The 16,587-nt window shown below is 44.9% G+C and overlaps 1 protein-coding gene across 4 annotated transcripts in view; it reads left to right on the top strand.

Moving 5' to 3' along the window:
- ankrd13b (ankyrin repeat domain 13B) overlaps window positions 1-16,587 on the top strand; it is a 376,259-nt gene that overhangs the window by 263,959 nt on the left and 95,713 nt on the right. The window contains exon 1 of one of the 4 annotated variants that reach the window (XM_072589744.1): window positions 3,986-4,144. The exons of the other annotated variants lie outside the window; for them this stretch is intronic. The gene's annotated coding sequence lies outside the window, so the exon portion shown is untranslated. Of the gene's footprint in view, window positions 1-3,985; window positions 4,145-16,587 lie in introns of those variants that run through there. 4 annotated transcript variants of the gene reach the window in all.

Below are 16,587 nucleotides of genomic sequence, written 5' to 3'. Positions count from 1 at the left end.
CCTAGCCTGTCCAACATTTCCTCATAATACAATCTCTCAATCCAGGTATTAGTCTTTAAAGCTGTTCTGAATGACCTCATTGAGTGTTCTAAGTTTTACAGCCCTATCTTCAATTTGCACACTTCCATCCAACAAGGCGTTGTCCTGATATTGCTCTCTGCTAAAATATAAAACTGAGTTTGCAAATAATAAATAGAACAAAGAGAACAAAGAATAAAAAGCAGTACAGCACAGGAACAGGTCCATCAGCCCACAAGGACTTCGCTGACCCATGATGTCTTTCTACTAAAATGTTTTGCCCCTACACTGTCCGTATCCCCCTGTTCCCTGCCTATTCATATATCTGTTAAGATGCCTCTTAAACATTGCTATTGAATTGACCTTCAGCACTTCCTCTGACATACCCTCTGTGTATAAAATCTGCCTCCCATATCTTAAACTTACCCCTTTTACTTTGAAACTATAGAGTCATAGAGATGTACAACACAGAAACAGACCCTTCAGTCCAACTTGTCCATGCCAACCAGCTATCCAACCAAATGTAGTCTGACTTGCCAGCACCTAGCCTGTATCCCTCCAACCCCTCCCTATTCATATATCCATCCAAATGCCTTTTAAATGTTGCAATTGTACCAGCCTCCACCACTTCCTCTGGCAGCTCATTCCATACACATGTGTGTTTTCTGTGTGAAAAAGTTGCCCATTAGGTGTCTTTTATATCTTTCCCCCCCTCACCCTAAACCTATGCCCTCTAGTTCTGGACTCTTCCACCCCATGGAAAAGACTTTGCCTATTTATCCTATCCATGCCCTTCATGAACTTCTATAGGGTCACCCCTCAGCCTCCGACACTCCAGGGAAAACAATCCCAGCATATTCAACCTCTCCCTGTAACTCAAGTTCTCCAACCCTATCAACATCCTTATAAATCTTTTCTGAACCCTTTCAAGTTTCACAACATCTATCTCCTCTAATATCTGATATTTATACTCTGGGAAAAAGATTCTGACTAACCATTCTATCTATGCCTCTCATAATTTTGTAAATTTCTATATCTGGTTGTTCCCCATCCTTCGACATTCAAGTGAAAACAAACCAGTTTGTCTAATCTCCTCAACGCTAATGTCCTCGAAACCAGGCTACATCCTGGTAAACTGTTTCTATACCCTTTCCAAAGCCATCACATCCTTCTGGGTGTGTGGTGACCAGAACGGCGCATTTTATTCCAAACGTGACCTAACGTTTTGTTTTGAGGAAGGGAGTCAAGTCAAGAAGCCTAACCCATCCCCTTTCCTGCTTTGTAACATTTTTTTAAAGAATGTTTTCTGGAGATATTATTCTGAAATATGTAGGGTTTGAACCCAGGCCTCCTGGCACATAGGTACGGATGGTAGAGTGCACCACAAGTGCCTTCTAATGCTTTGGAACGTGGACTGAGATGGCTCCTTAGTTGCCTTGGAACGGGTTTGGTGAGAAGCGAGCTCTCAAAAGGGAAGACCAAATCACTTCGTCGTGGGACAGGTGGCAAAGGAGAATGAGTGAGGGGACATTTCAATATGGAGGTGTCCCCCCACCGACATTTAAAAACAAATAAAAAGTAGAGTCAAAACGTGTGGTGCCGGAACACCACAGCTAGTCAGGCAGGTTCTGAGGAGGAGGAGAATCGACGTTTCGAGCACAAGCTCTTCATCAGATCCACACTTTTTGACTGTGATCTCCAGCATCTGCAGTCCTCGCTTTCTCCCAAATGAAAAGTAGAAAACGCTAGCCATCTACTATTGCCGGGGAGGTGAAATCCCTCTATAGGGTGCATTTCTACCCAGGCAGGGAGAGGCTTCCTTGGAGAGCTGGCATCCCAGCATGCCATTGGGAGGCCATCGCCAATGAGAGGCTGATGGGAAAACTCTCCGGGGCCACCTTCCCCCCACCCCAGGATGACTGGCGATCTTGGCAGGCCCTGAAAATTCTGCTGTAATACTGGAACCTGCCACTCAGTTCAGGCCATTAAGTACTAATCAAGAGGAACTGAGCTAACTAGGCCAGCAAATTGTACGGTAGTCCGTTATTTTCACTGTTCTACAGCTAGGCTTTTCCGTTTCTTCCTTTTGTTCCCTTGTGTGATTGCTTGGCAGATAAAGCATCCACACTGAATTGACTTAAAGCAGGAACATTTTGGGGATTTTGGTGTTAACCCATCCCAAGAGACAGGGATTGTGATTGAGGCGTTCAGTTGTTGATTTAAGAGATGTTGTCAGGACTGTAACTGTAACAAGTTGCCTTACCATTAGCATGTCCCACAGGAGCATGATTGACAGGGCTCTTCTGGTGTAGAGTCCTTACCTCAGAGGCAAGAGGCCTGGATTCAAGAGCCACTTACTCCAGAAGTATGTAACAGTGTCCCTGAACAGGTTGATTAGAAAATATCTACTAACGTTAGTCAGTGCTGTTTTATCCCAATTCACAACACTCCTGAGCCAGCTACACTCAGCAACACCAAATGCTTCACCCAATAAATTGAAAGCTGTTTTTCACATATCCCCTCCCTAAACTGATACTTAATTATGATTCTTTGTTAACTGAATGACAAAGTTCCTCCTTCCTAAAAGAAATGTAAAATCCGATTTGACTTCCCATTGACTGATTGCAGATATTTTTGACAAGGATTTCCCTCACACAAACACCACTTCAAAAGCACTGTGTAATCTATCCTCCAAAGTTAACTAATAAATGCTACAAGTTCCATGTTCAAACTTTTCAGTTTTCCTCCCTTTCCTGTCCCCTCTTGAAAGCACTGAAGTCTTATCGGGTGACCGTTTCATCTTATAGCCCTTTGCTATCTCACCCATGTGACCATTATCATGTGTTGGCCTTCACCATGAGTATCAGGAGGCTATTTGACCACAGGAGCCATCACTGTTGAACATGATCCCTTCAATACTTAGCTTCTAGCACTTGCTCAACCCAAAAGACACAGACATTCAATACAATGTGATACAGACTGGTGTTTGAACCTAGCATCTATATCCTGGAAACCTGGGAACACATTCACTGACACATGGAGGATGCTGTGTGTCTTCAAATTTTAACACATTAATCTTTTTGAATTCAGGCTGTTCACTCGATTTTAAAATGTAATTAATGAAGCATGACTGATCTTAAATGTGAAAGTAGATCATTTGTTTCCTCAGAGTTCTTGAAAGTTTGGAGATATATGATTTTATTATCTTATGTTTCATTTATTTCTCAAATTAGATTTTAGCATGAGCAGAATCATGTATCCAGCTAATTGTATAAAACACAGAAAAGAGTCAGGACTGTGGTCTAAACTATGAAAATGCTGAATGGGCTTTGAATTGTTTCATCTACCCTGGATGTTCAGGAATCCATGTTACCATCAGGGCACCAACAGAACACCTACAGAGCATCAACAGGGCACTTGCAGGGTACTAACAGAATACCAACAGAGTACCTAAAGGGTACCAACAGACAATCAACAGGGCACCCATGAAACCAACAGGGCACTGACAGAGCACCCACAGCATACAAACAGAGCACCTATAGGGTACCAACTGAGCACCTAAAGAGTATCAACAGATAACCAACAGGATGCTAACAGAGCACTAACAAGGCACCAACTGGGCATCAGCAGAGCACCAACAGAGTACTAACAGGGTACAAGCAGAACACCAACAGAACGCCAAAGAGAACCTACAGAATACCAACAGACATCCAACAGATCACTGATACAAAATCAACAGGTCACCAATACATATCCAACAGATCACCAATAGACAACCAACAGGGAGCCAACAGTGCACCAGGAGAACACGTACAGATTACCAACAGAGCACCAACAGGGTACTGACAGAATTAAAAGAGGGTACCAACAGAGTACAAACACAACATCAACAGGACACCAATGGAATACCAACAGACCACCAACAAAACACAAACAGGGTACCAGCAGAGGACCAACAAGGCACTAATAGAATACTAACAGGACAGAAACAGGGCACCAGTAGGACACCAACGGGATGCAAACAGGGCACCAACAGAGGACCAACAGAGCATCAACAGGGCATAGAGTACCAACAGAGCATGAAGAGGCACCTTCAGGACATTAACAGAACAATGGGACACCACAGGTGTGTATGTCCTGCCCACAATATTCAGCCCAGGTTCTCATCGGGCAGCAGCATGTTGCTAATTAAGAGGGGATTATACCTTATTAATGCCATAACTCACCTCTTTGAGATTCAGCTTCCTATCTTTCCAAATGCAGCAGAGTCAATATGAGAATTCTCAACATGGGAGTCTGAGTGGGTTCCATGGTGAGTTCAACTCACTGCTGGCTGTGAGGAGCTTTCTGTATTGCTCAGCACCAAACAGCATCTCTGAGCTCGATTGAAGGGAAGCCCTCGTCTATGAACATTGGCATCCAATATTTTCCAACACCTCATAACCATCACAGCACCAGGGACTTGGGTTTTATTCCAGTCTCAGGCAACGGTTATGCAGAGTTTGCACATTCTCCCCGTGTCTGCGTGGGTTTCCTCCGGGTGCTCCAGGTTTCCTCCCACAATCCAAAGATGTACAGGTTATGTGGATTGGCCATGCTAAATTGACCATAGTGTTAGGTGCATTAGTCGGGGGTAAATATAGGTCGGGGAGTGGGTCTGGGTGGGTTACTCATTGGAGGGTTGGTGTGGACTTGTTGCGATGAAGGGCCTGTTTCCATTCTGTAGGGGATTTTTAAAAAAACCTCTCTGACACATGTGCAGGCCACTCAGGAAGTATAGAATTACATTGCAGGGTACATCAGTGTCTAGTGTTGAAATATTACAGCACGGACACTTAGTGTGAAGGGTTAGGCTCCCAGGTCATGGATTAGAGGTATTGTGGAGGTGGGAACAAGGATTGTTAAGAAGTGGCAGCAAGAGATCAAATCGTATGGAGGAAAAAGCATTATAGGGCACGGTAGGCTACAGGAGGTTCGGAGGGAGCTATTTGCAATATTCTCCACCAAGGCCTCCACAAGGGAGTGTCGAGGATGAAAGTGGGCATCATTAAGGTGTGTTTAGTGAGGGCTCAGGGACCAAGGAGGATCATTAGAGACAGAATTCAATGTGGTGGGTCTCTATCTGAGGATGGAGGGGAGAAAGGGGTGGGAATGGCTGTCAGGTTAGTGCCCTGTGGTAAAAGGGGAGACAGAGGTGGAGGAGATGATGGTGGAGCAGACAGTGAGGCTGCTGAAGATGTGGTACCGCAGCTTGGACTTCAGTGCAGCCCAGACAGAGTGTGTGCCTGCACCATCGCAGCAAGCAATGAGATGAATGTAGAGGTGCCAGGGGAATAGGAGCAGTTGTTCGAGGAGAAGGATGAGGACACTGAGCTTGAGGAAGCTCTCCTTGGGAATAACAGACCTCACTGCATTAGGTGTTACAAAGCAGGCACAATTGAGTGATGCTCAATTCCAGCTGAGGCAAGCTGGCTGCAGAAAACCATCCTGGACTGGCAAGATTTGCATTGAGTTTGCATTCTGGGGGTGAACTGCAGTCTATATTTGTTTCCTTTGTGTTCCCTTTGGCTGTCAATGAAAGCTTATGTTTGGAATTGCCCAATTGCTTGCCTGTCTGTGATGTTCCCCTTGAATGATGACAAGATGTGGGTCTCCACTGGGCAATGGGGAAAGAAGAGTGCTGATTTAGAGAGTGTGGTTAGATAGGATGTAGCTAAGGGGCAGACAAACTGTGTGGGCATGTTGTTAAACAATGACTAAAGGAGAAAGAATGGGATTATATGCGCGAGGGAGTGTCAGCCATTCTAACTATGTGTCCTGAGCAATGTGTCTGCTATGCCATTATGTTGCTGGTGACAGGTATTGCCAGGGTGCCAACATTTCACTAGGTACAGAGCAACCTTTCAGACATGGCCCAAGCATAAGGGATGTTGGTCTTTTTGTGGATATCTGTTAAGTGGTGAGTGGTTTGAGGAATGACGCATGGTAAGATGGGGCCAAAATTAGATGTGAGAGATGCTGTGGGGTGGGGTGGGTGGATAATAAGGCATGATTAATAAGACCATGATTAATTAGACATGTTGAGAAATCTATTTGGGGCCCACTGCAAGAATTCCTTCAAACAAATTTGATCCAACTCGCACTTAGTGATTAAAGATTCAGCACTGATATGTACTCCCTATCTTTTCTTTTACAAAGTTTGATAAAATCCAAAATTGCCTCATCAAATTGGACTCCAATATTTAAGATAATTTTCTAAACATATTCCTTATAGAGTGACAAAGTCAAGATGGCACAGAGGAAGGCCATTTGGCCCATTGAGCCAAGGGTACCTCTCTATGGAATACTCTACTTAGACATATTGGCCCATTCTTATCACTGTAGCACTGAAGTACCCACGCAATTTTCTTTTGAAATTATTGAGCCTGTAAATGATTTTGTTCAACGTGCAACAAAAATTCTGCCCCATGGTAAAAATAGCTAATGCTAGAAGAATCTCCATCCCATAGTAGCAGTATCAGAAGATAGCTGCATTCAACACCGGTGTGATTTGGAGCAGCGTGGTGGCTCAGTGGTTAGCACTGCTACCTCAACGTGCTAGGCACCCAGGTTCAATTCCTGCCTTGGGTGATTGCCTGTGTGGAGTTTACACATTCTCCCTGTGTCTGTGCAGGTTTCTTCTGAGCGCTCTAGTTTCCTCCCATAAGCACAAAGATGTGCTGGTTAGGCAAATTGGTCATGCTAAATTGTCTGTTGTGTAAGGTATATTGGTCAGGGTGAGTTACTCTTCAGAGGGTTGCTGTGGGCTTGTTGGGCCAAAGGGCCTGTTTCCATTCTGTAGGGAATCTAATATATTTCTTACATTTCCCCTTTGTGCTATTGTCACCAAATCTCAGAAATATTACGCTACAGAAGGAGGCCATTGTGTCTGTGCTGGTTCTCCAGATGAGTATCATGATTTGGTGTGACTCTCCTGCCTTTGGTCTGTAACCCTGCACATTGTTTCTGTTCAAGTAATCATTTAATGTCCTTTCAAATGCCTTGATTGAACCTGCCTCCTCCTTGCTTCCAAGCAGTTCTTTCTTGATGCTAATTAGTCACTGTGTGAAAAAAATATTTTTCTCACATTGTATTTGCTAATTTTTCAAATGACGTAAAATGTGTGCCATCTTGTTCTCGATCCTTTTATTAGTACTAACAGTACTTATCTGTTCTGTTCAGCCCCCTCATGATTTTGAAAACTTCTATCAGATCTCCTCTTAGCTTTCTCCTCACTATGAGAAACAGCCTCAACTTCACCAATCTGTCTCCATAAGTGAAATTTCTCATCCCTATAACCACTCTTTATGAATCTTTTCGGAACTCTCTCCAATCTGTGTGCTTCCTTCCTTTAATAATGCACCCAGAACAGTTCACAATTCTCCAGCTGAGGTCTAAGCACAAGTTCAGACTAAATTCCTTGTTAGATCCCATTTCACTCTAAGTAGTGGGCTGGTGTTGCACTGGGGTTTCACGCACAGGCAAACTTTACCTACCAGAACGAGGAAACAAACAAACCCATCCAGTGTTTTATGCAACACATTCAAAAGGGTAATTGTTTTGTCTACCAGTTGTGATGAAGTCAAATAGTTTGTGTAAAACTGCTTGATAGACTGTGGCCAAACAATAGCATCCTCCTTGCTGAGAGGAGGGGTTTATGATGGGAGTATGCATTGCCACATTGCTGCCAAGGTAAGAAGATACATTGAAAACTCTAACAATGTAATTTTAAGGGGAAACAAACTGGGAGAGAGATTGTGAATCAAATGAAATCTGATAACTAAACAATTTCACATTAAAATCGAGTTGCATTACTTTTCACAATGGGTGAAACAACCAGTATATATCTAATTCATTTCTAAGGAAGCAAGTATTAGAAATCTATTTTTCAACTAATAAGAAAACTACCTCTGTTTTCTGCCTCTTAACTTCTTGGTGTCAGAGAGATAAACTCCAGATCAAATCATAACCTGTTTTCCTCATCTGGGCATTGGACTTAGACTATTTAAGTGCTTGTTATATGTTACAATACTCTGTTCTCATTTAATGTGTCCATTAATTTTGAAAGGCTAGAGGTTTAAAGGTACAAATAGTTTTTTTTTAAATGACATAGGCTTTACTAAATTATAATCAACTGGGAGAAAGTGAGCACTGCAGATGCTGGAGATCAGAGCTTAAAAATGTGTTGCTGGAAAAGCGCAGCAGGTCAGGCAGCATCAAAGGAGCAGGAGAATCGACGTTTCGGGCATAAGCCCTTCTTCAGGAATGAGGAAGGTGCACCAAGCAGGCTAAGATAAAAGGTAGGGAGAAGGGACTTGGGGAAGGGGCATTGGGAATACGACAGGTGGAAGGTGGAAGGAGGTTAAGGTGAGGGTGATAGGCTGGAGAGGAGGTGGGGGCGGAGAGGTCGGGAAGAAGATTGCAGGTCAAGAAGGTGGTGCTGAGTCTGAGGGTTGGGACTGAGAAAAGGTGGGGGGAGGGGAAATGAGAAAGCTGGAGAAATCTGCATTCATCCCTTATGGTTGGAGGGTTCCTAGGCGGAAGATGAGGCGCTCTTCCTCCAGGCGTCGTGTTGCTATGGTCTGGCGATGGAGGAGGCCAAGGACCTGCATGTCCTTGGCGGAGTGGGAGGGGGAGTTAAAGTGTTCAGCCACGGGATAGTTGGGTTGGTTGGTGCGGGTGTCCCAGGGGTGTTCTCTGAAACCTTCCGCAAGTAGGCGGCCTGTCTCCCCAATGTATATGAGGCCACATAGGGTGCAGCGGATGCAGTAAATTATGTGTGTGGAGGTGCAGGTGAATTTCTGATGGATATGGAAGGATCCCTTGGGGCCTTGGAGGGAAATGAGAGAGGAGGTGTGGGCACAAGTTTTGCATTTCTTGTGGTTGCAGGGGATGGGGTGTGTTGCCTCCACACCTACTTCTTCAACCAGGACCCCTGCCCACCCTCTGACGACGCCTTCTCCTGCCTCCAACACACCCCATCCACCTGGACGCCCTGTGCCGGCCTCTTACCCACTCTCGATCTCTTCATAGCTTAAAAAATCCAAACAGGGATATATTTCCCTCCCCACCCCTATCAGCTCCAAACAGACCCCACCACCAAGGGTATATTTCCCTCCACACCCCTATCAGCGTTCTGGAAAGACCACTCCCTCCGCGACTCCCTCATCAGATCCACACCCCCCCACCAACACAACCTCCACTCCCGGCACCTTCCCCTGCAACCACAAGAAATGCAAAACTTGCGCCCACACCTCCCCCCTCACTTCCCTCCAAGGCCCCAAGGGATCCTTCCATATCCATCACAAATTCACCTGCACCTCCACACACATCATTTACTGCATCCGCTGCACCCTATGTGGCCTCATATACATTGGGGAGACAGGCCGCCTACTTGCGGAACATTTCAGAGAACACCTCTGGGACACCCGCACCAACCAACCCAACCGTCCCGTGGCTGAACGCTTTAACTCCCCCGCCCACTCCGCCAAGGACATGCAGGTCCTTGGCCTCCTCCATCGCCAGACCATGGCAAAACAACGCCTGGAGGAAGAGCGCCTCGTCTTCCGCCTAGGAACCCTCCAACCACAAGGGATGAATGCAGATTTTTCTAGCTTTCTCATTTCCCCTCCCCCCACATTTTCTCAGTCCCAACCCTCAGACACAACACTGCCTTCTTAACCTGCAATTTTCTTCCTGACCTCTCCGCCCCCACCCCCTCTCCGGCCTATCACCCTCACATTAACCCCCTTCCACCTATCATATTCCCAACGCCCCTCCCCCAAGTCCCTCCTCCCTACCTTTTATCTTAGCCTGCTTGGCACACCCTCCTCATTCCTGAAGAAGGGCTTATGCCCGAAACGTCGATTCTCCTGTTCCTTTGATGCTGCCTGACCTGCAGCGCTTTTCCAGCATCAGAGTTGAAGAGTGTGGTGCTGGAAAATCATAGCCGGTCAGGCAGCATCCGAGGAGCAAGAGAGCCAACGTTTCGAGAATTAACTCTTCATCAGAAATGGAGGGTGGGGGGTGTACCTATGGCCAAACACTTTAACTCTCCCTCCCACTCCGCCAAGGACATGCAGGTCCTGGGCCTCCTCCACTGCCAAACTCTAGCCACCTGATGCCTGGAGGAAGAACGCTTCATCCTCCGCCTTGGGATCCTCCAACCACATGGGATCAATGTGGATTTCACTAATTTCCTCATTTCCCCTCCCCTCCACCTTATTTTAGATTCAACCTTCCAACGCAACATCCTCTTGACTTGTCCTACCGTCCAAATTCCTTCCCACGTCTCCGCTCCACCCTCCTCCCTGACCTATCACCATTACTCCCACCTCCATCTACCTATTGCATTCCCAACTACCCTCCCCCCAGCCCCACCCCTTCCCATTTATCTCTCAGCCCCCTCATTCCTGATGAAAAGCTTATCCTTGAAACTTCTAGGATGCTGCCTGATCAGCTGTGCTTTTCCAGCACCACATGCTTCGACTCTTTACTAAATTATAAAAACAATGCCATTTTTAGGCCGAACTAATATTGCAGTAGAATGTTTCTGTTGTCTGACTATGTCCAAGGTGAAGTTAGTATATGAATTGGATATTAGCTCTACAATATTAATTGTAGCACGGTGGCTCAGTGGTTAGTACTGCTGCCTCACAGCACTGTGGTCTCAGGTTCGATTCTAGCCTCGGGCGACAGTGTGTGGAGTTTGTACTTTCTCCCCATGTCTGCGTGGGTGTGCTCTGGTTTCCTCCCACAGTCCAAAGATGTGCAGGTCAGGTGAATTGGCCATGCTAAATTGCCTACAGTGTTAGGTGCATTAGTCAGAGGGAAATGGGTCTGGTTGGGTTACTCTTCGGAGGGTCGGTCTGGATTTAGTGGGCCGAAGGGCCTGTTTCCACACTGTAGGGAATCTAATCTAAAATGGCCTAATCATATTTAGCCACATCAGATGCATTGGTGGGCCATATTGCACATGTAGGAAAATATTTTCCATTTTTTAGTATGCTCCAACATCAATTAAAATCAAACCTAATTTTATACTGTGAAATTTCGTGACTTTGGGATTTTAACGTCTGACCTTTGCAGTTAAATTAAGAAAGAATGGCATTGTTTACTACTATTTTTCTCACATTATGTTGCATGTAACTTTCAGGGTTCTAGTTAACTCTCACATTGTTGCAGCAGTTCATTTAGATTACTTACAGTGTGGAAACAGACCCTTCGGCCCAACAAGTCCACACTGACCCACCGAAGCGCAACCCACCCAGACCCATTCCCCTACATTTACCCCTTCACCTAATACTATGGGCAATTTAGCATGGCCAATTCACCTAACCTTCACATCTTTGGATTGTGGGAGGAAACCAGAGCACCCGGAGGAAACCCACGCAGACACAGGGAGAATGTGCAAACTCCACACAGAGAGTCACCTGAGGCGGGAATTGAACCTGGGCCTCTGGCATTGTGAGTCAGCAGTGCTAACCACTGTGCCATTGTGCCATTGTGCCACCGTGCTGCCCATTTACAATAGGAGAACAGTCAAAATCCCAATCACACCTGTTTGATCCAAAACGTATTTGCAGTCCATTGTCCAGCAATGTAGCAAAATATTCTGGTAATGCCTTCTGTTCAGTGTATACAATAATTGTCAACAAGGCTGAAAGAGTTGCTTTTCTGTAGCATTGTGAAAGACATCTAACACTTGCCTGATGGAGCTTTGAAGTAATGGCTGTAAGTAAGATACAAATTGTAATCCTGAGCTAACATTACGTAGCCACTCAATTATAGAAGTAGATGACAGCAAATTAGGGCTATAGTGTTGTAGTCCTACTGCAGGTTGCACTGGGATCATGACATCATTCCTTTCCAACCAACATCTACTGAAAGGAAATTATTTGGAACAAAACTTAGGAGGAATAAAAAATACCGGTACTCCCAGTACTCAATACATATCCACAAATAGAACTCCCATCCAGTTATTAACACAAGGTTTAATTAAATGTGATATAGCTGCAGAGATAAATGGCAGTAATTCATTTTAGTATGTCTGATGTTATTTTTTCATTCCTTCACAGAAAGAGGGATACTGGCTGGGCCAGCATTTATTGTCTGTCCCATGTTTCTCTTGAGGAGGTAATGGTGAGCTGCTTTCTTGTTCCACTGTGGTCCCTCTGCTGTAGGTAGACCCACAATGCTGTTAGAGAAGGAGTCCCAGGATTTTGACTCAGCGACGCTGATCATATATTTCCAAGTCAGGATTGCAAGTGGCTTGGAGGGGAACTTGCAAGTAGTGGTGTTGCCATGTATCAGCTGTCCTTGGCCTTCTAGATGGTAGTGTTTGTGAATTTGAAGAAGGCTATCTAAGGAGTCTTGGTGAATATCTGCAGTGTATCCTGCACATTTTACACGTTGCTGCTGCTGAGCATCAGTGATGGAGAGAGAGAATGTTTGTGGATGTGGTGACACTTAAAAGCAGGCTGCCTTCTCCCAGCTGGTGTTAAGCTTATTGGAGCTCACTCATCCAGGGAAATGGAGACCATTCCATCATACTCCTGACTTGTGCCTTGTAGATGTTTTGAGGTGTCAGGAGGTGAGTAAATCACTGCAGGATTTCTGACCTCAAACTGCTCTTATAGCCATCAGCTTCACATCTACCTGGTCAATTCTCTTTCACAGCTTGTATACCTAAACTAGATCTCCTCTTATCCTTCTCAACTCAGAGTCATAGAGTCATAGAGATGTACAGCGTGGAAACAGACCCTTCAGTCCAGCCCGTCCATGCCGACCAGATATCCCAACCCAATCTAGTTCCACCTGCCAGCACCCAGCCCATATCCCTCCAAACCCTTCCTATTCATATACCCATCCAAATGCCTCTTAAATGTTGTAATTGTACCAGCCTCCACCACTTCCTCTGGCAGCTCATTCCATACACGCACCACCCTCTGTGTGAAAAAGTTGCCCCTTAGGTCTCTTTTAAATCTTTCCCCTCTTACCCTAAACCTATGCCCTCTAGTTCTGGACACCCTGACTCCAGGGAAAAGACTTTGCCTAATTACCCTTTCCATGCTCCTCATAATTTTATAAACCTCGATAAGGTCACCCCTCAGCCTCCGACACTGCAGAGAAATCAGCCCCAGCCTGTTCGGCCAAGTCTGAACTCGCTCCAATTCAGAATAAAGGGATGAAGTTCCATTGTAACAGGATAGTATGTTATTCATTGCATCAGAGGTTTTCGATTGGAAGTTTCAGGGTCACATATTGCTGAATACTTAAACCTGGCTCTTGAATACGGGAAAGCCAATCCTACTTATGCTTATCCCAGAAGAAAAAAGAACAGTAAAACCCACAAAAGACACAAAAACAAAATAAACAACTGTGGATGCTGAAGATCTGAAACAAAAAGAGAAATTGCTGGAGAAACTCAACAGGCCAGGCAGCATCTGTGAAGAGAAAGCAGAGTTAAATCATTCTAAAGAAAGGGTACCGGACACAAAACATTACCTCGGCGTTCTCTCCAGAGATGTTGTCAGACCTGCTGTGTTTCTCCAGCAATTTCTGTTTTTGTTGTGAAGGACACATACTAGACTAACTTGACTTGTATCCTTCGACATGGACCTCCAGTACTATCAGTATATTCACCTCCAACTGTTACTGATTTTTTTTTTAACCAGTTTACTGGTAATATTTCTTAGTTGCTGACTTGGAAAGGCTTTTTTAAAAAAACATACGCTCGTGCCCTGGCTGCAGAGTTAGTGATGATGGCGATGCAATCATGGTAAAGTAACTGATTTAGTAATCAAGATGTTCAGGCAAACGTTCTGGAGACATGAGTTTGAAAGCAGGAGTTTGTAGGTATAATTGAGGACACTGTACAGAGGTTCATTCCCAAGAAAAGAAAGATTAACCGGGGAGGGATTAGACAACCTTGGCTGACAAAGGAAGTCAGGAAATGTATTAAAGAAAAAGAGAGATCCTATAAAGTGGCTAAGAACAGTGGGAAATCAGAAGATTGGGAAGGATACAAAAGCAAACAGAGGATAACAAAGAGTGTAATAAGAAATGAGAGGATCAAATATGAAGGTAGGCTAGCCAGTAATATTAGAAATAATAGTAAATGTTTCTTTCAGTACATAAGAAACAAACGACAGGCAAAAGTAGACATTGGGCCACTTCAAACTGATGCAGGGAGCCTAGTGATGGGAGATAAGGAAATAGCAGGAGAACTTAACAAGTACTTTGCGTCAGTTTTCACAGTGGAAGACATGAGTAATATCCCAAAAATTAAAGGGTGTCACGGGGCTGAGTTGAGTATGGTTGCCATTACGAAAGAGATAGTGCTAGAAAAGTTAAAAAGTCTTAAAATTGATAAATCTCCTGGCCCCGATGGGATACACCCTAGAGTTCTGAGAGAGGTTGCTGAGGAAATAGCAGAGGCATTGGTTGAGATCTTTCAAGAGTCACTGGAGTCAGGAAAGGTCCCGGATGATTGGAAGATGTCTGTAGTAACCCCCTTGTTCAAGAAAGGATCAAGGCAAAAGATGGAAAATTATAGGCCAATCAGCTTAACCTCGGTTGTTGGTAAAATTCTAGAATCCATCATTAAGGATGAGGTTTCTAAATTCTTGGAAGAGCAGAGTCTGATTAGAACAAGTCAACATGGATTTAGTAAAGGGAGGTCATGCCTGACAAACCTGTTGGAATTTTTTGAAGAGGTAACAAGTAGGTTAGACCAGGGAAACCCAGTGGATGTGGTCTATCTAGACTTTCAAAAGGCCTTTGATAAGGTGCCACACGGGAGGCTGCTGAGCAAGGTGAGGGCCCATGGTGTTCGAGGTGAGCTGCTGGGATGGATTGAGGATTGGCTGTCTAACAGAAGGCAGAGAGTTGGGATAAAAGGTTCTTTTTCAGAATGGTAGCCGGTGACGAGCGGTGTCCCGCAGGGTTCGGTGCTGGGGCCACAGCTGTTCGCATTATATATTAATGATTTGGATGAGGGAACCGGGGGCATTCTAGCGAAGTTTGCCGATGATACGAAGTTAGGTGGACAGGCAGGTAGTACTGAGGAAGTGGGGAGGCTACAGAAGGATCTAGACAGGTTGGGAGAGTGGTCCAGGAAATGGCTGATGGAATTTAACGTGAGCAAGTGCGAGGTCTTGCACTTTGGCAAAAAGAATATAGGAATGGGACTACTTTCTAAATGGTGAGAAAATTAATAAAGCCAAAGCACAAAGGGATCTGGGAGTGCTAGTCGAGGATTCTCTAAAGGTAAATATGCAGGTTGAGTCTGTGATTAAGAAAGCGAATGCAATGTTGTCTCTTATCTCAAGAGGGTTGGAATATAAAAGCAGAGATGTACTACTAAGACTTTATAAAGCTCTGGTTAGGCCCCATTTGGAGTACTGTGTCCAGTTTTGGTCCCCACACCTCAGAAAGGACATACTGGCACTGGAACGTGTCCAGCAGAGATTCACACGGATGATCCCTGGAATGACAGGTCTAGCATATGAGGAACGGCTGAGGATACTGGGATTGTATTCATTGGAGTTTAGAAGATTAAGGGGAGATCTAATAGAGACGTACAAAATAATACATGGCTTTGAAAAGGTGGATGCTAGGAAATTGTTTCTGTTAGGCGAGGAGACTAGGACCCGTGGACACAGCCTTAGAATTAGAGGGGGTCATTTCAGAACAGAAATGCGGAGACATTTCTTCAGCCAGAGAGTGGTGGGCCTGTGGAATTCATTGCCACGGAGTGCAGTGGAAGCCGGGATGCTAAATGTCTTCAAGGCCGAGATTGATAGGTTCTTGTTGTCTAGAGGAATTAAGGGCTACGGGGAGAATGCTGGTAAGTGGAGCTGAAATGCGCATCAGCCATGATTGAATGGCGCAGTGGACTCGATGGGCCAAATGGCCTTACTTCCACTCCTATGTCTTATGGTCTTATGGTCTTATAAAGCCACCTCAGCAGCTGTCGAAATTTAAACTCAATTAATATCTCTGGTACTTGCCTCAAGAATGGTAGCCACAAAGCCATTGTCTATTATTGTAAAAACCTGTCACTGGTGTTTGTAAAGGAAGGAAATTTACTTGTTTACCTGTGGATGATAGTTAACTGGTGTCTGAAATGGCTGAGGAGTTATGACTGGATAATTAATGCTGGTCCCACCTCATCCTGTGAAAGAATAAACAAATAACAGAATAAAATGTAAGAGACTCTGACTCACCCTCTTCAGACTCAGCTTTCTGAAAATAGGCTCATGCATTGTTGAACCCCTACAGTGCGGAAGCAGGCCATTCAGCGGGTCCACACCAAGCCTCCAAAGAACATCCCACCCAGATCCACCCCCTACCCTATCCTAGTAACACAGCATTTCCAATCTCTAATCCACCTAGCCTGCACATCCCTGAAACAACAAGGCAATTTAGTACATCAAATCCACCCTAACCTGCACATCTTTGCACTATGGGAGGAAACCATTGGAAACCCATGCAGACACAGGGAGAACTCCATACAGACAGTTGCCC

This window comes from Chiloscyllium punctatum, chromosome 19, assembly GCF_047496795.1.
Source record: "Chiloscyllium punctatum isolate Juve2018m chromosome 19, sChiPun1.3, whole genome shotgun sequence".
Classification (NCBI taxonomy): Eukaryota; Metazoa; Chordata; class Chondrichthyes; order Orectolobiformes; family Hemiscylliidae; genus Chiloscyllium; species Chiloscyllium punctatum.
This window is presented reverse-complemented; position numbering and strand designations above follow the sequence as displayed.